The sequence below is a fragment of the Phyllobates terribilis genome, unplaced genomic scaffold (assembly GCF_046119375.1).
Source record: "Phyllobates terribilis strain yellow unplaced genomic scaffold, ASM4611937v1 Scaffold_4__5_contigs__length_816908805, whole genome shotgun sequence".
NCBI classification, from domain to species: domain Eukaryota; kingdom Metazoa; phylum Chordata; class Amphibia; order Anura; family Dendrobatidae; genus Phyllobates; species Phyllobates terribilis.
This window is the reverse complement of record NW_027362764.1, coordinates 36789099-36816255: the sequence shown is the minus strand read 5'-3', so window position 1 is coordinate 36816255 and position 27157 is coordinate 36789099.

The window sequence follows — 27157 nt, the reverse complement described above, 5'->3', positions numbered from 1 at the left end:
AAATGGAAGAGTCCCGAAGCATTTTTAAACGTAAGAGGAATTCCGAGAACAATGGAAGAGTTCCGAAGCATTTTTAAACTTCAGCAAAATTCCGAGAACAATGGAAGAGTTCCGAAGCATTTTTAAACTTCAGCAGAATTCCGAGAACAATGGAAGAGTTCCAAAGCATTTTTAAACTTGAGCAGAATTCCGCGAACAATGGAAGAGATCCGAAGCATTTCTAAACTTCAGCTGAATTCCGAGGACAATGAAAGAGTTCCAAAGCATTTTTAAACTTCAGCAGAATTCCAAAAACAATGGAAGTGTTCTGAAGGATTTTTAAACTTCAGCAGAATTCCAAGAACAATGGAAGAGTTCCGAAGCATTTTTAAACATTAGTGGAATTCTGAGAACAATGGAAGATTTCCGAAGCATTTTTAAACTTCAACGGAATTCCGAGAACAATGGAAGAGTTCCAAAGCATTTTTAAACGTCAGCGGAATTCCGAGAACAATGGAAGAGTTCCGAAGAATTTTTAAAGTTCAGCGGAATTCCGAGAACAATGGAAGAGTTCCGAAGCATTTTTAAACGTCAGCGGAATTCCGAGAACAATGGAAGAGTTCCGAAGCATTTTTAAACGTAAGAGGAAATCCGAGAACAATGGAAGAGTTCCGAAGCATTTTTAAACTTCAGCAGAATTCCGAGAACAATGGAAGAGTTCCGAACCATTTTTAAACATAAGTGGAATTCCGAGAACAATGAAAGAGTTCCAAAGCATTTTTAAACTTCAGCAGAATTCCGAAAACAATGGAAGAGTTCCAAAGCATTTTTAAACGTCAGCGGAATTCTGAGAACAATTCAAGAGTTCTGAAGCATTTTTAAACTTCAGCAGAACTCCGAGAACAATAGAAAAGTTCCGAAGCATTTTTAAACTTCAGCAGAATTGCGAGAACAATGGAAGAGTTCCGAAGCATTTTTAAACTTCAGAGGTGTTCCGAGAACAATGGAAAAGTTCCGAAGCATTTTTAAACTTCAGCGGAATTCCAAGAAAAATGGAAGAGTTCCGAAGCATTTTTAAACTTCAGCTCAATTCGGAGAACAATGGAAGAGTTAAAAAACATTTTTAAACTTCACCAGAATTCCGAGAAAAATGTAAGAATTCCAAAGCATTTTTAAACTTCAGCAGAATTCCGAGAACAATGGAAGAGTTCGGAAGCATTTTTAAACTTCAGCAGAATTCCGAGGACAATGGAAGAGATCCAAAGCATTTTTAAACTTCAGCGGAATTCTGAGAACAATGGAAGAGATCCAAAGCATTTTTAAACTTTAGCGGAATTCTGAGAACAATGGAAGAGTTCTGAAGCATTTTTAAACATCATTGGAATTCCGAGAACAATGGAAGAGTTCCAAAGCATTTTTAAACTTCAGCAGAATTCCGAGAACAATGGAAGAGTTTCGAAGCATTTTTAAGCTTCAGCATAATTCCGAAAACAATGGAAGAGTTCTGAAGCATTTTTAAACTTTAGCGGAATTCCGAGAACAATGGAAGAGTTCCGAAGCATTTTTAAACTTCAGCAGAATTCCGCGAACAATGTTAGAGATCCGAAGCATTTTTAAACTTCAGCTGAATTCCAAGAACAATGAAAGAGTTCCAAAGCATTTTTAAACGTAAGAGGAATTCCGAGAACAATGGAAGAGTTCTGAAGCATTTTTAAACTTCAGCAAAATTCCTAGAACAATGGAAGAGATCCGAAGCATTTTTAAACTTCAGCGGAATTCCGAGAACAATGGAAGAGATCTGAAGCATTTTTAAACTTCAGCAGAATTCCGAGAACAATCAAAGAGTTCTGAAGCATTTTTAAACTTCAGCCGAATTCCGAGAACAATGGAAGAGATCCAAAGCATTTTTAAACGTCAGCGGAATTCCGATAACAAAGGAAGAGTCCCGAAGTATTTTTAAACGTAAGAGGAATTCCGAGAACAATGGAAGAGATCTGAAGCATTTTTAAACTTCAGCAGAATTCCGAGAACAATCAAAGAGTTCTGAAGCATTTTTAAACTTCAGCCGAATTCCGAGAACAATGGAAGAGATCCAAAGCATTTTTAAACGTCAGCGGAATTCCGATAACAATGGAAGAGTCCCGAAGCATTTTTCAACGTAAGAGGAATTCCGAGAACAATGGAAGAGTTCCGAAGCATTTTTAAACTTCAGCAAAATTCCGAGAACAATGGAAGAGTTCTGAAGCATTTTTAAACTTCAGCAGAATTCCGCGAACAATGGAAGCGATCCGAAGCATTTTTAAACTTCAGCTGAATTCCGAGGACAATGAAAGAGTTCCAAAGCATTTTTAAACTTCAGCAGAATTCCAAAAACAATGGAAGTGTTCTGAAGCATTTTTAAACTTCAGCAGAATTCCAAGAACAATGGAAGAGTTCCGAAGCATTTTAAACTTTAGTGGAATTCTGAGAACAATGGAAGATTTCCGAAGCATTTTTAAACTTCAACGGAATTCCAAGAACAATGGAAGAGTTCCGAAGCATTTTGAAACTTCAACGGAATTCCGAGAACAATGGAAGAGATCCGAAGCATTTTTGAACGTCAGCGGAATTCCGAGAACAATGGAAGAGTTCCAAAGAATTTTTAAAGTTCAGCGGAATTCCGAGAACAACGGAAGATTTCCGAAGCATTTTTAAAAGTCAGGGGAATTCCGAGAACAATGGAAGAGTTCCGAAGCATTTTTAAACGTAAGAGGAAATCTGAGAACAATGGAAGAGTTCCGAAGCATTTTTAAACTTCAGCAGAATTCCGAGAACAATGGAAGAGTTCCAAAGCATTTTTAAACGTCAGCGGAATTCTGAGAACAATGGAAGAGTTCTGAAGCATTTTTAAACGTAAGAGGAATTCCAAGAACAATGTAAGAGTTCCAAAGCATTTTTAAACTTCAGCAGAATTCCGAGAACAATGGAAGAGATCCGAAGCATTTTTAAACTTCATCAGAATTCTGAGAACAATAGAAAAGTTCCGAAGCATTTTTAAACTTCAGCAGAATTGCGAGAACAATGGAAGAGTTCCGAAGCATTTTTAAACTTCAGAGGCGTTCCGAGAACAATGGAAAAGTTCCGAAGCATTTTTAAACTTCAGCAGAATTCCGAGAACAATCGAAGAGTTCTGAAGCATTTTTAAACTTCAGCAGAATTCTGAGAACAATGTAAGAGTTCCGAAGAATTTTTAATCTTCAGCCTAATTCCGAGAACAATGGAAGAGATCCGAAGCATTTTTAAATGTCACTGGAATTCCGAGAACAATGGAAGAGTTCCGAAGCATTTTTAAACTTCAGCGGAATTCCAAGAACAATGGAAGGGTTCAGAAGCATTTTTAAACTTCAGCTCAATTCGGAGAACAATGGAAGAGTTCCGAAACATTTTTAAACTTCACCAGAATTCCGAGAAAAATGTAAGAATTCCGAAGCATTTTTAAACTTCAGCAGAATTCCGAGAACAATGGAAGAGTTCCGAAGCATTTTTAAACTTCAGCGCATTTCTGAGAACAATGTAAGAGTTCAGAAGCATTTTTAAACTTCAGCGGAATTCCGAAAACAATGGAAGAGTTCCAAAGCATTTTTAAACTTCAGCAGAATTCCGAGAAGAATGGAAGAGTTTCGAAGCATTTTTAAACTTCAGCGGAATTCCGAGAACAATGGAAGAGATCCGAAGCATTTTTAAATGTCAGCGGAATTCCGAGAACAATGGAAGAGTTCCGAAGCATTTTTAAACGTAAGCGGAATTCCAAGATCAATAGAAGAGTTCCGAAGCATTTTTAAACTTCAGCGGAATTCCGAGAACAATGGAAGAGATCCAAAGCATTTTTAAACATCAGCAGAATTCCGAGAATAATGGAAGAGTTCCGAAGCATTTTTAAACGTAAGCAGAACTCCAAGATCAATGGAAGGGTTCCGAAGCATTTTTAAACTTCAGCAGAATTCCGAAAGCAATGGAAGAGTTCCGAAGCATTTTTAAACTTTAGCAGAATTGCGAGAACAATGGAAGAGTTCCGAAGCATTTTTAAACTTCAGCAGAATTTCGCGAACAATGGAAGAGATCCGAAGCATTTTTAAACTTCAGCTGAATTCCGAGGACAATGAAAGAGTTCCAAAGCATTTTTAAACTTCAGCAGAATTCCAAAAACAATGGAAGTGTTCTGAAGCATTTTTAAACTTCAGCAGAATTCCAAGAACAATGGAAGAGTTCCGAAGCATTTTTAAACTTCAACGGAATTACGAGAACAATGGAAGAGATCCGAAGCATTTTTAAACTTCATCGGAATTACGAGAACAATGGAAGAGATCCGAAGCATTTTTAAACGTCAGTGGAATTCCGAGAGCAATGGAAGAGTTCCGAAGAATTTTTAAAGTTCAGCGGAATTCCGAGAACAATGGAAGAGTTCCGAAGCATTTTTAAACGTCAGCGGAATTCCGAGAACAATGGAAGAGTTCCGAAGCATTTTTAAACGTAAGAGGAAATCTGAGAACAATGGAAGAGTTCCGAAGCATTTTTAAACTTCAGCAGATTTCCGAGAACAATGGAAGAGTTCCGAAGCATTTTTAAACATAAGTGGAATTCCGAGAACAATGAAAGAGTTCCGAAGCATTTTAAAACTTCAGCAGAATTCCGAGAACAATGGAAGAGTTCCAAAGCATTTTTAAACGTCAGCGGAATTCTGAGAACAATGGAAGAGTTCTGAAGCATTTTTAAACGTAAGAGGAATTCCAAGAACAATGGAAGAGTTCCAAAGTATTTTTAAACTTCAGCAGAATTCCGAGAACAATGGAAGAGATCCGAAGCATTTTTAAACTTCAGCAGAATTCCGAGAACAATAGAAAAGTTCCGAAGCATTTTTAAACTTCAGCAGAATTGCGAGAACATTGGAAGAGTTCCGAAGCATTTTTAAACTTCAGAGGCGTTCCGAGAACAATGGAAAAGTTCCGAAGCATTTTTAAACTTCAGCAGAATTCCGAGAACAATCGAAGAGTTCTGAAGCATTTTTAAACTTCAGCAGAATTCTGAGAATAATGTAAGAGTTCCGAAGAATTTTTAATCTTCAGCCTAATTCCGAGAACAATGGAAGAGATCCAAAGCATTTTTAAATGTCACTGGAATTCAGAGAACAATGGAAGAGTTCCGAAGCATTTTTAAACTTCAGCGGAATTCCAAGAACAATGGAAGAGATCCAAAGCATTTTTTAACGTCAGCGGAATTCCAAGAACAATGGAAGAGTTCCGAAGCATTTTTAAACTTCAGCGGAATTCCAAGATCAATAGAAGAGTTCCGAAGCATTTTTAAACTTCAGCGGAATTCCGAGAACAATGGAAGAGATCCAAAGCATTTTTAAACATCAGCAGAATTCCGAGAATAATGGAAGAGTTCCGAAACAGTTTTAAACGTAAGCGGAACTCCAAGAACAATGGAAGAGATCCGAAGCATTTTTAAACTTCAGCAGAATTCTGAAAAAAATTGAAGTGTTCCGAAGCATTTTTAAACTTTAGCAGAATTGCAAGAACAATGGAAGAGTTCTGAAGCATTTTTAAACTTCAGAGGCTTTGCGAGAACAATGGAAAAGTTCCGAAGCATTTTTAAACTTCTGCGGAATTCCGAGAACAATCGAAGAGTTCTGAAGAATTTTTAAACTTCAGAAGAATTCCGAGATCAATGGAAGAGTTCCGAAGCATTTTTAAACTTCAGCCTAATACCGAGAACAATGGAAGAGATCCAAAACATTTTTAAACGTAAGCGGAATTCCGAGAACAATGGAAGAGTTCCGAAGCATTTTTAATCTTCAGCAGCATTCCTAGAACAATGGAAGAGTTCCGAAGCATTTTTAAAGTCCATCGGAATTCCGAGAATAATGGAAGAGTTCCGAAGCATTTTTAAATTCAGCGGAATTATGAGAACAATGGAAGAGTTCCGAAGCATTCTTAAACTTTAGCGGAATTCTGAGAACAATGGAAGAGTTCCGAAGCATTTTTAAACTTCAGCTCAATTCGGAGAACAATGGAAGAGTACCGAAACATTTTTAAACTTCACAAGAATTCCGAGAAAAATGTAAGAATTCAGAAGCATTTTTAAACTTCAGCAGAATTCCGAGAACAATGGAAGAGTTCTGAAGCATTTTTAAACTTCAGCGGAATTCTGAGAACAATGGAAGAGTTCCGAAGCATTTTTAAACTTCATTGGAATTCCGAGAACAATGGAAGAGTTCCAAAGCATTTTTAAACTTCAGCAGAATTCCGAGAACAATGGAAGAGTTTCGAAGCATTTTTAAATTTCAGCATAATTCCGAGAACAATGGAAGAGCTCTGAAGCATTTTTAAACTTCATCGGAATTCCGAGAACAATGGAAGAGATCCAAAGCATTTTTAAACGTCAGCGGAATTGCGAGAACAATGGAAGAGTTCCGAAGCATTTTTAAACGTAAGCGGAATTCCAAGATCAATGAAAGAGTTCCGAAGCAGTTTTAAACTTCAGCGGAATTCCGAGAACAATGGAAGAGTTCTGAAGCGTTTTTAAACTTGAGCAGAATTCCGAGAACAATGGAAGAGATCCAAAGCATTTTTTAAACGTCAGCGGAATTCCGAGAACAATGAAAGAGTTCCGAAGCATTTTTAAACTTAAGAGGAAATCCCAGAACAATGGACGAGTTCCGATGCATTTTTAAACTTCAGCAGAATTCCGATAACATTGGAAGAGTTCCAAAGCATTTTTAAGCTTCAGCAGAAATCCGAGAACAATGTAAGAGTTCCGAAGAATTTTTAAACGTAACAGGAATTCAAAGAACAATGGAATAGTTCCGAAGCATTTTTAAACTTCAGCAGAATTCCGAGAACAATGGAAGAGTTCCGAAGCATTTTTACACTTCAGCAGAAGTCTGATAACAATGGAAGAGTTCCGAAGCAATTTTAAACTTCAGCAGTATTCTGAGAACAATGGAAGAGTTGTGAAGCATTTTTAAACGTCAACGGAATTCCGAGAACAATGGAAGAGTTCCGAAGAATTTTTAAACGTAACAGGAATTCAAAGAACAATGGAAGAGTTCCGAAGCATTTTTAAACTTCAGCAGAATTCCGAGAACAATGGAAGAGTTCCGAAGAATTTTTAAACTTCAGCAGAATTCTGATAACAATGGAAGAGTTCCGAAGCAGTTTTAAACTTCAGCAGTATTCTGAGAACAATGGAAGAGTTCTGAAGCATTTTTAAACTCCAGCGGAATTCCGAGAACAATGGAAGAGTTCCAAAGCATTTTTAAACTTCAGCGGAATTACGAGAACAATGGAAGAGTTCCGAAGCATTTTTAAACTTTAGCGGAATTCTGAGAACAATGGAAGAGTTCCGAAGGATTTTTAAACTTGAACGGAAGTCCGAGAATAATGGAAGAGTTCCGAAGCATTTTTAATGTTCATCATAATTCCGAGAATCATGTAAGAGTTCCAAAGCATTTTTAAACTTCAGCAGAATTCCGAGAACAATGGAAGAGTTCCGAGTCATTTTTAAACTTCAGCGGAATTCCGAGAACAATGGAAGAGTTCTGAAGCATTTTTAAACTTCAACGGAATACCGAGAACAATGGAAGAGTTCTGAAGCATTTTTAAACTTGAGCGGAATTCTGAGAACAATGGAAGAATTCCGAAGCATTTTTAACGTTCATCATAATTCCGAGAATCATGGAAGAGTTCCGAAGGATTTTTACATGTCAGCGGAATTCCGATAACAATGGAAGAGTTCCGAAGCATTTTTAAACGTAAGAGGAATTCCGAGAACAATGGAAGAGATCTGAAGGATTTTTAAACGTCAGCGGAATTCCAAGAACATTGGAAGAGTTCCGAAGAATTTTTAAACTTCAGCGGAATTCCGAGAACAATGGAAGAGTTCCGAAGCATTTTTAAACTTCAGCAGAATTCCGAGAACAATGGAAGAGTTCCGAAGCATTTTTAAACTTCAGCAGAATTCCGATAACAATGGAAGAGTTCCGAAGCATTTTTAAACTCCAGCGGAATTCCGAGAACAATGGAAGAGTTCCGAAGCATTTTTAAACTTCAGTGGAATTCCAAGAACAATGGAAGAGATCCAAAGCATTTTTTAACGTCAGCGGAATTCCAAGAACAATGGAAGAGTTCCGAAGCATTTTTAAACTTCAGCGGAATTCCAAGATCAATAGAAGAGTTCCGAAGCATTTTTAAACTTCAGCGGAATTCCGAGAACAATGGAAGAGATCCAAAGCATTTTTAAACATCAGCAGAATTCCGAGAATAATGGAAGAGTTCCGAAGCAGTTTTAAACGTAAGCGGAACTCCAAGAACAATGGAAGAGATCCGAAGCATTTTTAAACTTCAGCAGAATTCCGAAAAAAATTGAAGTGTTCCGAACCATTTTTAAACTTTAGCAGAATTGCAAGAACAATGGAAGAGTTCTGAAGCATTTTTAAACTTCAGAGGCTTTGCGAGAACAATGGAAAAGTTCCGAAGCATTTTTAAACTTCTGCGGAATTCCGAGAACAATCGAAGAGTTCTGAAGAATTTTTAAACTTCAGAAGAATTCCGAGATCAATGGAAGAGTTCCGAAGCATTTTTAAACTTCAGCCTAATACCGAGAACAATGGAAGAGATCCAAAACATTTTTAAACGTAAGCGGAATTCCGAGAACAATGGAAGAGTTCCGAAGCATTTTTAATCTTCAGCAGTATTCCTAGAACAATGGAAGAGTTCCGAAGCATTTTTAAAGTCCATCGGAATTCCGAGAATAATGGAAGAGTTCCGAAGCATTTTTAAATTCAGCGGAATTATGAGAACAATGGAAGAGTTCCGAAGCATTCTTAAACTTTAGCGGAATTCTGAGAACAATGGAAGAGTTCCGAAGCATTTTTAAACTTCAGCTCAATTCGGAGAACAATGGAAGAGTACCGAAACATTTTTAAACTTCACAAGAATTCCGAGAAAAATGTAAGAATTCAGAAGCATTTTTAAACTTCAGCAGAATTCCGAGAACAATGGAAGAGTTCTGAAGCATTTTTAAACTTCAGCGGAATTCTGAGAACAATGGAAGAGTTCCGAAGCATTTTTAAACTTCATTGGAATTCCGAGAACAATGGAAGAGTTCCAAAGCATTTTTAAACTTCAGCAGAATTCCGAGAACAATGGAAGAGTTTCGAAGCATTTTTAAATTTCAGCATAATTCCGAGAACAATGGAAGAGCTCTGAAGCATTTTTAAACTTCATCGGAATTCCGAGAACAATGGAAGAGATCCAAAGCATTTTTAAACGTCAGCGGAATTGCGAGAACAATGGAAGAGTTCCGAAGCATTTTTAAACGTAAGCGGAATTCCAAGATCAATGAAAGAGTTCCGAAGCAGTTTTAAACTTCAGCGGAATTCCGAGAACAATGGAAGAGTTCTGAAGCGTTTTTAAACTTGAGCAGAATTCCGAGAACAATGGAAGAGATCCAAAGCATTTTTTAAACGTCAGCGGAATTCCGAGAACAATGAAAGAGTTCCGAAGCATTTTTAAACTTAAGAGGAAATCCCAGAACAATGGACGAGTTCCGATGCATTTTTAAACTTCAGCAGAATTCCAATAACATTGGAAGAGTTCCAAAGCATTTTTAAGCTTCAGCAGAAATCCGAGAACAATGTAAGAGTTCCGAAGAATTTTTAAACGTAACAGGAATTCAAAGAACAATGGAATAGTTCCGAAGCATTTTTAAACTTCAGCAGAATTCCGAGAAAAATGGAAGAGTTCCGAAGCATTTTTAAACTTCAGCAGTATTCTGAGAACAATGGAAGAGTTGTGAAGCATTTTTAAACGTCAACGGAATTCCGAGAACAATGGAAGAGTTCCGTAGAATTTTTAAACGTAACAGGAATTCAAAGAACAATGGAAGAGTTCCGAAGCATTTTTAAACTTCAGCAGAATTCCGAGAACAATGGAAGAGTTCCGAAGAATTTTTAAACTTCAGCAGAATTCTGATAACAATGGAAGAGTTCCGAAGCAGTTTTAAACTTCAGCAGTATTCTGAGAACAATGGAAGAGTTCTGAAGCATTTTTAAACTCCAGCGGAATTCCGAGAACAATGGAAGAGTTCCAAAGCATTTTTAAACTTCAGCGGAATTACGAGAACAATGGAAGAGTTCCGAAGCATTTTTAAACTTTAGCGGAATTCTGAGAACAATGGAAGAGTTCCGAAGGATTTTTAAACTTGAACGGAAGTCCGAGAATAATGGAAGAGTTCCGAAGCATTTTTAATGTTCATCATAATTCCGAGAATCATGTAAGAGTTCCAAAGCATTTTTAAACTTCAGCAGAATTCCGAGAACAATGGAAGAGTTCCGAGTCATTTTTAAACTTCAGCGGAATTCCGAGAACAATGGAAGAGTTCTGAAGCATTTTTAAACTTCAACGGAATACCGAGAACAATGGAAGAGTTCTGAAGCATTTTTAAACTTGAGCGGAATTCTGAGAACAATGGAAGAATTCCGAAGCATTTTTAAACTTCAGCAGAATTCCGAGAAAAATGGAAGAGTTCCGAAGCATTTTTAAACTTCAGCAGAATTCCGACAACAATGGAAGAGTTCCGAAGCATTTTTAAACTTCAGCAGTATTCCTAGAACAATAGAAGAGTTCCGAAGCATTTTTAAACTCCAGCGGAATTCCGAGAACAATGGAAGAGTTCCGAAGCATTTTTAAATTCAGCGGAATTACGAGAACAATGGAAGAGTTCCGAAGCATTTTTAATCTTCAGCGGAGTTCTGAGAACAATGGAAGAATTCCGAAGCATTTTTAACGTTCATCATAATTCCGAGAATCATGGAAGAGTTCCGAAGGATTTTTACACGTCAGCGGAATTCCGATAACAATGGAAGAGTTCCGAAGCATTTTTAAACGTAAGAGGAATTCCGAGAACAATGGAAGAGATCTGAAGGATTTTTAAACGTCAGCGGAATTCCAAGAACATTGGAAGAGTTCCGAAGAATTTTTAAACTTCAGCGGAATTCCGAGAACAATGGAAGAGTTCCGAAGCATTTTTAAACTTCAGCAGAATTCCGAGAACAATGGAAGAGTTCCGAAGCATTTTTAAACTTCAGCAGAATTCCGATAACAATGGAAGAGTTCCGAAGCATTTTTAAACTCCAGCGGAATTCCGAGAACAATGGAAGTGTTCCGAAGCATTTTTTAACTTCAGCGGAATTCCGAAAACAATGGAAGACATCCGAAGCATTTTTAAACGTCAGCAGAATTCCGAGAACAATGGAAGAGTTCCGAAGAATTTTTAAACTTCAGTGGAATTCTGAGAACAATGGAAGAGTTCCGAAGCATTTTTAATCTTCAGCGGAGTTCTGAGAACAATGGAAGAATTCCGAAGCATTTTTAACGTTCATCATAATTCCGAGAATCATGGAAGAGTTCCGAAGGATTTTTAAACGTCAGCGGAATTCCGATAACAATGGAAGAGTTCCGAAGCATTTTTAAACGTAAGAGGAATTCCGAGAACAATGGAAGAGTTCCGAAGCATTTTTAAACTTCAGCAAAATTCCGAGAACAATGGAAGAGTTCCGAAGCATTTTTAAACTTCAGCAGAATTCCGAGAACAATGGAAGAGTTCTGAAGCATTTTTAAACTTCAGTGGATTTCCGAGAACAATGGAAGAGATAAGAAGTATTTTTAAACGTCAGTGGAATTCTGAGAACTATGGAAGAGTTCCGAAGCATTTTTAAACGTAAGAGGAAATCCGAGAACAATGAAAGAGTTCCGAAGCATTTTTAAACTTCAGCAGAATTCCGAGAACAATGGCAGAGTTCCGAAGCATTTTTAAACATAAGTGGAATTCCGAGAACAATGAAAGATTTCCGAAGCATTTTTAAACTTCAGCAGAATTCCGAGAACAATGGAAGAGTTCCAAAAAATTTTTAAACGTCAGCGGAATTCTGAGAACAATGGAAGAGTTCTGAAGCATTTTTAAACGTAAGAGGAATTCCAAGAACAATGGAAAAGTTCCAAAGCATTTTTAAACTTCAGCAGAATTCCGAGAAAAATGGAAGAGATCCGAAGCATTTTTAAACTTCATCAGAATTCCGAGAACAATAGAAGAGTTCCGAAGCATTTTTAAATTTCAGCAGAATTGCGAGAACAATGGAAGAGTTCTGAAGCATTTTTAAACTTCAGAGGCGTTCCGAGAACAATGGAAAAGTTCCGAAGCATTTTTAAACTTCAGCAGAATTCCGAGAACAATCGAAGAGTTCTGAAGCATTTTTAAACTTCAGCAGAATTCTGAGAACAATGTAAGAGTTCCGAAGAATTTTTAATCTTCAGCCTAATTCCGAGAACAATGGAAGAGATCCGAAGCATTTTTAAATGTCACTGGAATTCCAAGAACAATGGAAGAGTTCCAAAGCATTTTTAAACTTCAGCGGAATTCCAAGAACAATGTAAGGGTTCAGAAGCATTTTTAAACTTCAGCTCAATTCGGAGAACAATGGAAGAGTTCCGAAACATTTTTAAACTTCACCAGATTTCCGAGAAAAATGTAAGAATTCCGAAGCATTTTTAAACTTCAGCAGGATTCTGAGAACAATGGAAGAGTTCCGAAGCATTTTTAAACTTCAGCGCAATTCTGAGAACAATGTAAGAGTTCAGAAGCATTTTTAAACTTCAGCGGAATTCCGAGAACAATAGAAGAGTTCCGAAGCATTTTTAAACTTCAGCGGAATTCCAAGATCAATAGAAGAGTTTCGAAGCATTTTTAAACTTCAGCGGAATTCCGAGAACAATGGAAGAGATCCAAAGCATTTTTAAACATCAGCAGAATTCCGAGAATAATCGAAGAGTTGCGAAGCATTTTTAAACGTAAGCGGAACTCCAAGATCATTGGAAGAGTTCCGAAGCATTTTTAAACTTCAGCAGAATTCCGAAAACAATGGAAGAGTTCCGAAGCATTTTTAAACTTTAGCAGAATTGCGAGAACAATGGAAGAGTTCAGAAGCATTTTTAAACTTCAGAGGCGTTCCGAGAACAATGGAAAATTTCCGAAGCATTTTTAAACTTCTGCGGAATTCCGAGAACAACCGAAGAGTTCTGAAGCATTTTTAAACTTCAGAAGAATTCCGAGAACAATGGAAGAGTTCCGAAGCATTTATAAACTTCAGCCTAATTCCGAGAACAATGGAAGAGATCCGAAGCATTTTTAAACGTAAGCGGAAATCCGAGAACAATGGAAGAGTTCCAAAGCATTTTTAAACCTAAGAGGAATTCCGAGAACAATGGAAGAGTTCTGAAGCATTTTTAAACTTCAGTAAAATTCTGAGAACAATGGAAGAGATCCAAAGCTTTTTAAAACGTCAGCGGAATTCCGATAACAATGGAAGAGTCCCGAAGGATTTTTAAACGTTAGAGGAATTCCGAGAACAATGGAAGAGTTCCGAAGCATTTTTAAACTTCAGCAAAATTCCGAGAACAATGGAAGAGTTCCGAAGCATTTTTAAACTTCAGCAGAATTCCGAGAACAATGGAAGAGTTCCAAAGCATTTTTAAACTTTAGCGGAATTCCGCAAACAATGGAAGAGATCCGAAGCATTTTTAAACTTCAGCAGAATTCCAAGAACAATGGAAGAGTTCCGAAGCATTTTTAAACTTTAGTGGAATTCTGAGAACAATGGAAGATTTCCGAAGCATTTTTAAACTTCAACGGAATTCCGAGAACAATGGAAGAGTTCCGAAGCATTTTTAAACTTCATCGGAATTCCGAGAACAATGGAAGAGATCCGAAGCATTTTTAAACGTCAGCGGAATTCCGAGAACAATGGAAGAGTTCCGAAGAATTTTTAAAGTTCAGCGGAATTCCGAGAACAATGGAAGAGTTCCGAAGCATTTTTAAACGTCAGCGGAATTCCGCGAACAATGGAAGAGTTCCGAAGCATTTTTAAACTTCAGAGGCGTTCCGAGAACAATGGAAAGGTTCCAAAGCATTTTTAAACTTCTGCGGAATTCCAAGAACAATCGAAGAGTTCTGAAGCATTTTTAAACTTCAGAAGAATTCCGAGAACAATGGAAGAGTTCCGAAGCATTTTTAAACTTCAGCAGAATTCCGAGAACAATGGAAGAGTTCCAAAGCATTTTTAAACTTTAGCGGAATTCCGCAAACAATGGAAGAGATCCGAAGGATTTTTAAACTTCAGCTGAATTCCGAGGACAATGAAAGAGTTCCAAAGCATTTTTAAACTTCAGCAGAATTCCAAAACAATGGAAGTGTTCTGAAGGATTTTTAAACTTCAGCAGAATTCCAAGAACAATGGAAGAGTTCCAAAGCATTTTTAAACTTTAGTGGAATTCTGAGAACAATGGAAGATTTCCGAAGCATTTTTAAACTTCATCGGAATTCCGAGAACAATGGAAGAGATCCGAATCATTTTTAAACGTCAGCGGAATTCCGAGGACAATGGAAGAGTTCCGAAGAATTTTTAAAGTTCAGCGGAATTCCGAGAACAATGGAAGAGTTCCGAAGCATTTTTAAACATCAGCGGAATTCCGAGAACAATGGAAGAGTTCCGAAGAATTTTTAAACGTAAGAGGAAATCCGAGAACAATGGAAGAGTTCCGAAGCATTTTTAAACTTCAGCAGAATTCCGAGAACAATGGAAGAGTTCCAAAAAATTTTTAAACGTCAGCGGAATTCTGAGAACAATGGAAGAGTTCTGAAGCATTTTTAAACGTAAGAGGAATTCCAAGAACAATGGAAAAGTTCCAAAGCATTTTTAAACTTCAGCAGAATTCCGAGAACAATGGAAGAGATCCGAAGCATTTTTAAACTTCATCAGAATTCCGAGAACAATAGAAGAGTTCCGAAGCATTTTTAAATTTCAGCAGAATTGCGAGAACAATGGAAGAGTTCCGAAGCATTTTTAAACTTCAGAGGCGTTCCGAGAACAATGGAAAAGTTCCGAAGCATTTTTAAACTTCAGCAGAATTCCGAGAACAATCGAAGAGTTCTGAAGCATTTTTAAACTTCTGCAGAATTCTGAGAACAATGTAAGAGTTCCGAAGAATTTTTAATCTTCAGCCTAATTCCGAGAACAATGGAAGAGTTCCAAAGCATTTTTAAGCTTCAGCGGAATTCCAAGAACAATGTAAGGGTTCAGAAGCATTTTTAAACTTCAGCTCAATTCGGAGAACAATGGAAGAGTTCCGAAACATTTTTAAACTTCACCAGATTTCCGAGAAAAATGTAAGAATTCCGAAGCATTTTTAAACTTCAGCAGGATTCTGAGAACAATGGAAGAGTTCCGAAGCATTTTTAAACTTCAGCGCAATTCTGAGAACAATGTAAGAGTTCAGAAGCATTTTTAAACTTCAGCGGAATTCCGAGAATAATAGAAGAGTTCCGAAGCATTTTTAAACTTCAGCGGAATTCCAAGATCAATAGAAGAGTTTCGAAGCATTTTTAAACTTCAGCGGAATTCCGAGAACAATGGAAGAGATCCAAAGCATTTTTAAACATCAGCAGAATTCCGAGAATAATCGAAGAGTTGCGAAGCATTTTTAAACGTAAGCGGAACTCCAAGATCATTGGAAGAGTTCCGAAGCATTTTTAAACTTCAGCAGAATTCCGAAAACAATGGAAGAGTTCCGAAGCATTTTTAAACTTCAGCAGAATTCCGAAAACAATGGAAGAGTTCCGAAGCATTTTTAAACTTTAGCAGAATTGCGAGAACAATGGAAGAGTTCCGAAGCATTTTTAAACTTCAGAGGCATTCCGAGAACAATGGAAAATTTCCGAAGCATTTTTAAACTTCTGCGGAATTCCGAGAATAACCGAAGAGTTCTGAAGCATTTTTAAACTTCAGAAGAATTCCGAGAACAATGGAAGAGTTCCGAAGCATTTATAAACTTCAGCCTAATTCCGAGAACAATGGAAGAGATCCGAAGCATTTTTAAACGTAAGCGGAATTCCGAGAACAATGGAAGAGTTCCAAAGCATTTTTAAACGTAAGAGGAATTCCGAGAACAATGGAAGAGTTCTGAAGCATTTTTAAACTTCAGTAAAATTCTGAGAACAATGGAAGAGTTCCGAAGCATTTTTAAACTTCAGCGGAATTCCGAGAACAATGGAAGAGATCTGAAGCATTTTTAAACTTCAGCAGAATTCCGAGAACAATCAAAGAGTTCTGAAGCATTTTTAAACTTCAGCCGAATTCCGAGAACAATGGAAGAGATCCAAAGCTTTTTAAAACGTCAGCGGAATTCCGATAACAATGGAAGAGATCCAAAGCTTTTTAAAACGTCAGCGGAATTCCGATAACAATGGAAGAGTCCCGAAGCATTTTTAAACTTCAGCGCAATTCTGAGAACAATGTAAGAGTTCAGAAGCATTTTTAAACTTCAGCGGAATTCCGAGAACAATAGAAGAGTTCCGAAGCATTTTTAAACTTCAGCGGAATTCCAAGATCAATAGAAGAGTTTCGAAGCATTTTTAAACTTCAGCGGAATTCCGAGAACAATGGAAGAGATCCAAAGCATTTTTAAACATCAGCAGAATTCCGAGAATAATCGAAGAGTTGCGAAGCATTTTTAAACGTAAGCGGAACTCCAAGATCATTGGAAGAGTTCCGAAGCATTTTTAAACTTCAGCAGAATTCCGAAAACAATGGAAGAGTTCCGAAGCATTTTTAAACTTTAGCAGAATTGCGAGAACAATGGAAGAGTTCAGAAGCATTTTTAAACTTCAGAGGCGTTCCGAGAACAATGGAAAATTTCCGAAGCATTTTTAAACTTCTGCGGAATTCCGAGAACAACCGAAGAGTTCTGAAGCATTTTTAAACTTCAGAAGAATTCCGAGAACAATGGAAGAGTTCCGAAGCATTTATAAACTTCAGCCTAATTCCGAGAACAATGGAAGAGATCCGAAGCATTTTTAAACGTAAGCGGAAATCCGAGAACAATGGAAGAGTTCCAAAGCATTTTTAAACCTAAGAGGAATTCCGAGAACAATGGAAGAGTTCTGAAGCATTTTTAAACTTCAGTAAAATTCTGAGAACAATGGAAGAGATCCAAAGCTTTTTAAAACGTCAGCGGAATTCCGATAACAATGGAAGAGTCCCGAAGGATTTTTAAACGTTAGAGGAATTCCGAGAACAATGGAAGAGTTCCGAAGCATTTTTAAACTTCAGCAAAATTCCGAGAACAATGGAAGAGTTCCGAAGCATTTTTAAACTTCAGCAGAATTCCGAGAACAATGGAAGAGTTCCAAAGCATTTTTAAACTTTAGCGGAATTCCGCAAACAATGGAAGAGATCCGAAGCATTTTTAAACTTCAGCAGAATTCCAAGAACAATGGAAGAGTTCCGAAGCATTTTTAAACTTTAGTGGAATTCTGAGAACAATGGAAGATTTCCGAAGCATTTTTAAACTTCAACGGAATTCCGAGAACAATGGAAGAGTTCCGAAGCATTTTTAAACTTCATCGGAATTCCGAGAACAATGGAAGAGATCCGAAGCATTTTTAAACGTCAGCGGAATTCCGAGAACAATGGAAGAGTTCCGAAGAATTTTTAAAGTTCAGCGGAATTCCGAGAACAATGGAAGAGTTCCGAAGCATTTTTAAACGTCAGCGGAATTCCGCGAACAATGGAAGAGTTCCGAAGCATTTTTAAACTTCAGAGGCGTTCCGAGAACAATGGAAAGGTTCCAAAGCATTTTTAAACTTCTGCGGAATTCCAAGAACAATCGAAGAGTTCTGAAGCATTTTTAAACTTCAGAAGAATTCCGAGAACAATGGAAGAGTTCCGAAGCATTTTTAAACTTCAGCAGAATTCCGAGAACAATGGAAGAGTTCCAAAGCATTTTTAAACTTTAGCGGAATTCCGCAAACAATGGAAGAGATCCGAAGGATTTTTAAACTTCAGCTGAATTCCGAGGACAATGAAAGAGTTCCAAAGCATTTTTAAACTTCAGCAGAATTCCAAAACAATGGAAGTGTTCTGAAGGATTTTTAAACTTCAGCAGAATTCCAAGAACAATGGAAGAGTTCCAAAGCATTTTTAAACTTTAGTGGAATTCTGAGAACAATGGAAGATTTCCGAAGCATTTTTAAACTTCATCGGAATTCCGAGAACAATGGAAGAGATCCGAATCATTTTTAAACGTCAGCGGAATTCCGAGGACAATGGAAGAGTTCCGAAGAATTTTTAAAGTTCAGCGGAATTCCGAGAACAATGGAAGAGTTCCGAAGCATTTTTAAACATCAGCGGAATTCCGAGAACAATGGAAGAGTTCCGAAGAATTTTTAAACGTAAGAGGAAATCCGAGAACAATGGAAGAGTTCCGAAGCATTTTTAAACTTCAGCAGAATTCCGAGAACAATGGAAGAGTTCCAAAAAATTTTTAAACGTCAGCGGAATTCTGAGAACAATGGAAGAGTTCTGAAGCATTTTTAAACGTAAGAGGAATTCCAAGAACAATGGAAAAGTTCCAAAGCATTTTTAAACTTCAGCAGAATTCCGAGAACAATGGAAGAGATCCGAAGCATTTTTAAACTTCATCAGAATTCCGAGAACAATAGAAGAGTTCCGAAGCATTTTTAAATTTCAGCAGAATTGCGAGAACAATGGAAGAGTTCCGAAGCATTTTTAAACTTCAGAGGCGTTCCGAGAACAATGGAAAAGTTCCGAAGCATTTTTAAACTTCAGCAGAATTCCGAGAACAATCGAAGAGTTCTGAAGCATTTTTAAACTTCTGCAGAATTCTGAGAACAATGTAAGAGTTCCGAAGAATTTTTAATCTTCAGCCTAATTCCGAGAACAATGGAAGAGTTCCAAAGCATTTTTAAGCTTCAGCGGAATTCCAAGAACAATGTAAGGGTTCAGAAGCATTTTTAAACTTCAGCTCAATTCGGAGAACAATGGAAGAGTTCCGAAACATTTTTAAACTTCACCAGATTTCCGAGAAAAATGTAAGAATTCCGAAGCATTTTTAAACTTCAGCAGGATTCTGAGAACAATGGAAGAGTTCCGAAGCATTTTTAAACTTCAGCGCAATTCTGAGAACAATGTAAGAGTTCAGAAGCATTTTTAAACTTCAGCGGAATTCCGAGAATAATAGAAGAGTTCCGAAGCATTTTTAAACTTCAGCGGAATTCCAAGATCAATAGAAGAGTTTCGAAGCATTTTTAAACTTCAGCGGAATTCCGAGAACAATGGAAGAGATCCAAAGCATTTTTAAACATCAGCAGAATTCCGAGAATAATCGAAGAGTTGCGAAGCATTTTTAAACGTAAGCGGAACTCCAAGATCATTGGAAGAGTTCCGAAGCATTTTTAAACTTCAGCAGAATTCCGAAAACAATGGAAGAGTTCCGAAGCATTTTTAAACTTCAGCAGAATTCCGAAAACAATGGAAGAGTTCCGAAGCATTTTTAAACTTTAGCAGAATTGCGAGAACAATGGAAGAGTTCCGAAGCATTTTTAAACTTCAGAGGCATTCCGAGAACAATGGAAAATTTCCGAAGCATTTTTAAACTTCTGCGGAATTCCGAGAATAACCGAAGAGTTCTGAAGCATTTTTAAACTTCAGAAGAATTCCGAGAACAATGGAAGAGTTCCGAAGCATTTATAAACTTCAGCCTAATTCCGAGAACAATGGAAGAGATCCGAAGCATTTTTAAACGTAAGCGGAATTCCGAGAACAATGGAAGAGTTCCAAAGCATTTTTAAACGTAAGAGGAATTCCGAGAACAATGGAAGAGTTCTGAAGCATTTTTAAACTTCAGTAAAATTCTGAGAACAATGGAAGAGTTCCGAAGCATTTTTAAACTTCAGCGGAATTCCGAGAACAATGGAAGAGATCTGAAGCATTTTTAAACTTCAGCAGAATTCCGAGAACAATCAAAGAGTTCTGAAGCATTTTTAAACTTCAGCCGAATTCCGAGAACAATGGAAGAGATCCAAAGCTTTTTAAAACGTCAGCGGAATTCCGATAACAATGGAAGAGTCCCGAAGCATTTTTAAACGTTAGAGGAATTCCGAGAACAATGGAAGAGTTCCGAAGCATTTTTAAACTTCAGCAAAATTCCGAGAACAATGGAAGAGTTCCGAAGCATTTTTAAACTTCAGCAGAATTCCGAGAACAATAGAAGAGTTCCAAAGCATTTTTAAACTTTAGCGGAATTCCGCAAACAATGGAAGAGATCCGAAGCATTTTTAAACTTCAGCTGAATTCCGAGGACAATGAAAGAGTTCCAAAGGATTTTTAAACTTCAGCAGAATTCTAAAAACAATGGAAGTGTTCTGAAGGGTTTTTAAACTTCAGCAGAATTCCAAGAACAATGGAAGAGTTCCGAAGCATTTTTAAACTTTAGTGGAATTCTGAGAACAATGGAAGATTTCCGAAGCATTTTTAAACTTCAACGGAATTCCGAGAACAATGGAAGAGTTCCGAAGCATTTTTAAACTTCATCGAAATTCCGAGAACAATAGAAGAGATCCGAAGCATTTTTAAACGTCAGCGGAATTCCGAGAACAATGGAAGAGTTCCGAAGAATTTTTAAAGTTCAGCGGAATTCCGAGAACAATGGAAGAGTTCCGAAGCATTTTTAAACGTCAGCGGAATTCCGAGAAAAATGGAAGAGTTCCGAAGCATTTTTAAACTTCAGAGGCGTTCCGAGAACAATGGAAAGGTTCCAAAGCATTTTTAAACTTCTGCGGAATTCCGAGAACAATCGAAGAGTTCTGAAGCATTTTTAAACTTCAGAAGAATTCCGAGAACAATGGAAGAGTTCCGAAGCATTTTTAAACTTCAGCAGAATTCCGAGAACAATGGAAGAGTTCCAAAGCATTTTTAAACTTTAGCGGAATTCCGCAAACAATGGAAGAGATCCGAAGGATTTTTAAACTTCAGCTGAATTCCGAGGACAATGAAAGAGTTCCAAAGCATTTTTAAACTTCAGCAGAATTCCAAAAACAATGGAAGTGTTCTGAAGGATTTTTAAACTTCAGCAGAATTCCAAGAACAATGGAAGAGTTCCGAAGCATTTTTAAACTTTAGTGGAATTCTGAGAACAATGGAAGATTTCCGAAGCATTTTTAAACTTCATCGGAATTCTGAGAACAATGGAAGAGATCCGAAGCATTTTTAAACGTCAGCGGAATTCCGAGAACAATGGAAGAGTTCCGAAGAATTTTTAAAGTTCAGTGGAATTCCGAGAACAATGGAAGAGTTCCGAAGCATTTTTAAACGTCAGCGGAATTCCGAGAACAATGGAAGAGTTCCGAAGAATTTTTAAACGTAAGAGGAAATCCGAGAACAATGGAAGAGTTCCGAAGCATTTTTAAACTTCAGCAGAATTCCGAGAACAATGGAAGAGTTCCGAAGCATTTTTAAACTTCAGCAGAATTCCGAGAACAATGGAAGAGTTCCAAAGCATTTTTAAACGTCAGCGAAATTCTGAGAACAATTGAAGAGTTCTGAAGCATTTTTAAACGTAAGAGGAATTCCAAGAACAATGGAAGAGTTCCAAAGCATTTTTAAACTTCAGCAGAATTCCGAGAACAATGGAAGTGATCCGAAGCATTTTTAAACTTCATCAGAATTCCGAGAACAATAGAAAAGTTCTGAAGCATTTTTAAACTTCAGCAGAATTGCGAGAACAATGGAAGAGTTCCGAAGCATTTTTAAACTTCAGAGGCATTCCGAGAACAATGGAAAAGTTCCGAAGCATTTTTAAACTTCAGCAGAATTTCGAGAACAATCGAAGAGTTCTGAAGCATTTTTAAACTTCAGCAGAATTCTGAGAACAATGTAAGAGTTCTGAAGAATTTTTAATCTTCAGCCTATTTCAGAGAGCAATGGAAGAGATCCGAAGCATTTTTAAATGTCACTGGAATTCCGAGAACAAGGGAAGAGTTCCGAAGCATTTTTAAACTTCAGCAGAATTCCAAGATCAATGGAAGGGTTCAGAAGCATTTTTAAACTTCAGCTCAATTCGGAGAACAATGGAAGAGTTCCGAAACATTTTTAAACTTCACCAGAATTCCGAGAAAAATGTAAGAATTCCGAAGCATTTTTAAACTGCAGCAGAATTCCGAGAACAATGGAAGAGTTCGGAGGCATTTTTAAACTTCAGCGCAATTCTGAGAACAATGTAAGAGTTCAGAAGCATTTTTAAACTTCAGCGGAATTCCGAAAACAATGGAAGAGTTCCAAAGCATTTTTAAACTTCAGCAGAATTCCGAGAAGAATGGAAGAGTTTTGAAGCATTTTTAAACTTTAGCGGAATTCCGAGAACAATGGAAGAGGTCCAAAGCATTTTTAAACGTCAGCGGAATTCCGAGAACAATGGAAGAGTTCCAAAGCATTTTTAAACGTAAGCGGAATTCCAAGATCAATAGAAGAGTTCTGAAGCATTTTTAAACTTCAGCGGAATTCCGAGAACAATGGAAGAGATCCAAAGCATTTTTAAACATCAGCAGAATTCCGAGAATAATGGAAGAGTTCCGAAGCATTTTTAAACGTAAGCGGAACTCCAAGATCAATGGAAGAGTTCCGAAGCATTTTTAAACTTCAGAAAAATTCCGAAAGCAATGGAAGAGTTCCGAAGCATTTTTAAACTTTAGCAGAATTGCGAGAACAATGGAAGAGTTCCGAAGCATTTTTAAACTTCACAGGCGTTCCGAGAACAATGGAAAAGTTCCAAAGCATTTTTAAACTTCTGCGGAATTCCGAGAACAATTGAAGAGTTCTGAAGCATTTTTAAACTTCAGAAGAATTCCGAGAACAATGGAAGAGTTCCGAAGCATTTTTAAACTTCAGCCTAATTGTGAGAACAATGGAAGAGATCCGAAGCATTTTTAAACGTAAGCGGAATTCCGAGAACAATGGAAGAGTTCCGAAGCATTTTTAAACTTCAGCGGAATTCCAAGAAAAATGGACGAGTTCCGAAGCATTTTTAAGCTTCAGCTCAATTCGGAGAACAATGGAAGAGTTCCAAAACATTTTTAAACTTCACCAGAATTCCGAGAAAAATGTAAGAATTCCGAAGCATTTTTAAACTTCAGCAGAATTCCGAGAACAATGGAAGAGTTCTGAAGCATTTTTAAACTTCAGCAGAATTCCGAGAACAATGGAAGAGATCCAAAGCATTTTTAAACTTCAGCGGAATTCTGAGAACAATGGAAGAGTTCCGAAGCATTTTTAAACATCATTGGAATTCTGAGAACAATGGAAGAGTTCCAAAGCATTTTTAAACTTCAGCAGAATTCCGAGAACAATGGAAGAGTTCCGAAGCATTTTTAAACTTCAGCAGAATTCCGAGAACAATGGAAGAGTTCCGAAGCATTTTTAAACTTCAGCAGAATTCCGATAACAATGGAAGAGTTCCAAAGCATTTTTAAACTCCAGCGGAATTCCGAGAACAATGGAAGTGTTCCGAAGCATTTTTTAACTTCAGCGGAATTCCGAGAACAATGGAAGACATCCGAAGCATTTTTAAACGTCAGCAGAATTCCGAGAACAATGGAAGAGTTCCGATGAATTTTTAAACTTCAGTGGAATTCTGAGAACAATGGAAGAGTTCCGAAGCATTTTTAATCTTCAGAGGAGTTCTGAGAACAATGGAAGATTTCCGAAGCATTTTTAACGTTCATCATAATTCCGAGAATCATGGAAGAGTTCCGAAGGATTTTTAAACGTCAGCGGAATTCCGATAACAATGGAAGAGTTCCGAAGCATTTTTAAACGTAAGAGGAATTCCGAGAACAATGGAAGAGTTCCGAAGCATTTTTAAACTTCAGCAAAATTCCGAGAACAATGGAAGAGTTCCGAAGCATTTTTAAACTTCAGCAGAATTCCGAGAACAATGGAAGAGTTCTGAAGCATTTTTAAACTTCAGTGGATTTCCGAGAACAATGGAAGAGATAAGAAGCATTTTTAAACGTCAGTGGAATTCTGAGAACTATGGAAGAGTTCCGAAGCATTTTTAAACGTAAGAGGAAATCCGAGAACAATGGAAGAGTTCCGAAGCATTTTTAAACTTCAGCAGAATTCCGAGAACAATGGAAGAGTTCCGAAGCATTTTTAAACATAAGTGGAATTCCGAGAACAATGAAAGAGTTCCGAAGCATTTTTAAACTTCAGCAGAATTCCGAGAACAATGGAAGAGTTCCAAAAAATTTTTAAACGTCAGCGAATTCTGAGAACAATGGAAGAGTTCTGAAGCATTTTTAAACGTAAGAGGAATTCCAAGAACAATGGAAAAGTTCCAAAGCATTTTTAAACTTCAGCAGAATTCCGAGAACAATGGAAGAGATCCAAAGCATTTTTAAACGTAAGCGGAACTCCAAGATCATTGGAAGAGTTCCGAAGCATTTTTAAACTTCAGCAGAATTCCTAAAACAATGGAAGAGTTCCGAAGCATTTTTAAACTTTAGCAGAATTGCGAGAACAATGGAAGAGTTCCGAAGCATTTTTAAACTTCAGAGGCGTTCCGAGAACAATGGAATATTTCCGAAGCATTTTTAAACTTCTGCGGAATTCCGAGAACAACCGAAGAGTTCTGAAGCATTTTTAAACTTCAGAAGAATTCCGAGAACAATGGAAGAGTTCCGAAGCATTTTTAAACTTCACCAGAATTCCGAGAAAAATGTAAGAATTCCGAAGCATTTTTAAACTGCAGCAGAATTCCGAGAACAATGGAAGAGTTCGGAAGCATTTTTAAACTTCAGCGCAATTCTGAGAACAATGTAAGAGTTCAGAAGCATTTTTAAACTTCAGCGGAATTCCGAAAACAATGGAAGAGTTCCAAAGCATTTTTAAACTTCAGCAGAATTCCGAGAAGAATGGAAGAGTTTTGAAGCATTTTCAAACTTTAGCGGAATTCCGAGAACAATGGAAGAGATCCGAAGCATTTTTAAACGTCAGCGGAATTCCGAGAACAATGGAAGAGTTCCAAAGCATTTTTAAACGTAAGCGGAATTCCAAGATCAATAGAAGAGTTCTGAAGCATTTTTAAACTTCAGCGGAATTCCGAGAACAATGGAAGAGATCCAAAGCATTTTTAAACATCAGCAGAATTCCGAGAATAATGGAAGAGTTCCGAAGCATTTTTAAACGTAAGCGGAACTCCAAGATCAATGGAAGAGTTCCGAAGCATTTTTAAACTTCAGAAAAATTCCGAAAGCAATGGAAGAGTTCCGAAGCATTTTTAAACTTTAGCAGAATTGCGAGAACAATGGAAGAGTTCCGAAGCATTTTTAAACTTCAGAGGCATTCCGAGAACAATGGAAAAGTTCCAAAGCATTTTTAAACTTCTGCGGAATTCCGAGAACAATCGAAGAGTTCTGAAGCATTTTTAAACTTCAGAAGAATTCCGAGAACAATGGAAGAGTTCCGAAGCATTTTTAAACTTCAGCCTAATTGTGAGAACAATGGAAGAGATCCGAAGCATTTTTAAACGTAAGCGGAATTCCGAGAACAATGGAAGAGTTCCGAAGCATTTTTAAACTTCAGCGGAATTCCAAGAACAATGGAAGAGTTCCGAAGCATTTTTAAGCTTCAGCTCAATTCGGAGAACAATGGAAGAGTTCCAAAACATTTTTAAACTTCACCAGAATTCCGAGAAAAATGTAAGAATTCCGAAGCATTTTTAAACTTCAGCAGAATTCCGAGAACAATGGAAGAGTTCTGAAGCATTTTTAAACTTCAGCAGAATTCCGAGAACAATGGAAGAGATCCAAAGCATTTTTAAACTTCAGCGGAATTCTGAGAACAATGGAAGAGTTCCGAAGCATTTTTAAACATCATTGGAATTCCGAGAACAATGGAAGAGTTCCAAAGCATTTTTAAACTTCAGCAGAATTCCGAGAACAATGGAAGAGTTCCGAAGCATTTTTAAACTTCAGTGGATTTCCGAGAACAATGGAAGAGATAAGAAGCATTTTTAAACGTCAGTGGAATTCTGAGAACTATGGAAGAGTTCCGAAGCATTTTTAAACGTAAGAGGAAATCCGAGAACAATGGAAGAGTTCCGAAGCATTTTTAAACTTCAGCAGAATTCCGAGAACAATGGAAGAGTTCCGAAGCATTTTTAAACATAAGTGGAATTCCGAGAACAATGAAAGAGTTCCGAAGCATTTTTAAACTTCAGCAGAACTCCGAGAACAATGGAAGAGTTCCAAAAAATTTTTAAACGTCAGCGGAATTCTGAGAACAATGGAAGAGTTCTGAAGCATTTTTAAACGTAAGAGGAATTCCAAGAACAATGGAAAAGTTCCAAAGCATTTTTAAACTTCAGCAGAATTCCGAGAACAATGGAAGAGATCCGAAGCATTTTTAAACGTAAGCGGAACTCCAAGATCATTGGAAGAGTTCCGAAGCATTTTTAAACTTCAGCAGAATTCCGAAAACAATGGAAGAGTTCCGAAGCATTTTTAAACTTTAGCAGAATTGCGAGAACAATGGAAAAGTTCCGAAGCATTTTTAAACTTCAGAGGCGTTCCAAGAACAATGGAAAATTTCCGAAGCATTTTTATACTTCTGCGGAATTCCGAGAACAACCGAAGAGTTCTGAAGCATTTTTAAACTTCAGAAGAATTCCGAGAACAATGGAAGAGTTCCGAAGCATTTTTAAACTTCAGCAGAATTCCGAGAACAATGGAAGAGATCCAAAGCATTTTTAAACGTAAGCGGAACTCCAAGATCATTGGAAGAGTTCCGAAGCATTTTTAAACTTCAGCAGAATTCCTAAAACAATGGAAGAGTTCCGAAGCATTTTTAAACTTTAGCAGAATTGCGAGAACAATGGAAGAGTTCCGAAGCATTTTTAAACTTCAGAGGCGTTCCGAGAACAATGGAATATTTCCGAAGCATTTTTAAACTTCTGCGGAATTCCGAGAACAACCGAAGAGTTCTGAAGCATTTTTAAACTTCAGAAGAATTCCGAGAACAATGGAAGAGTTCCGAAGCATTTTTAAACTTCACCAGAATTCCGAGAAAAATGTAAGAATTCCGAAGCATTTTTAAACTGCAGCAGAATTCCGAGAACAATGGAAGAGTTCGGAAGCATTTTTAAACTTCAGCGCAATTCTGAGAACAATGTAAGAGTTCAGAAGCATTTTTAAACTTCAGCGGAATTCCGAAAACAATGGAAGAGTTCCA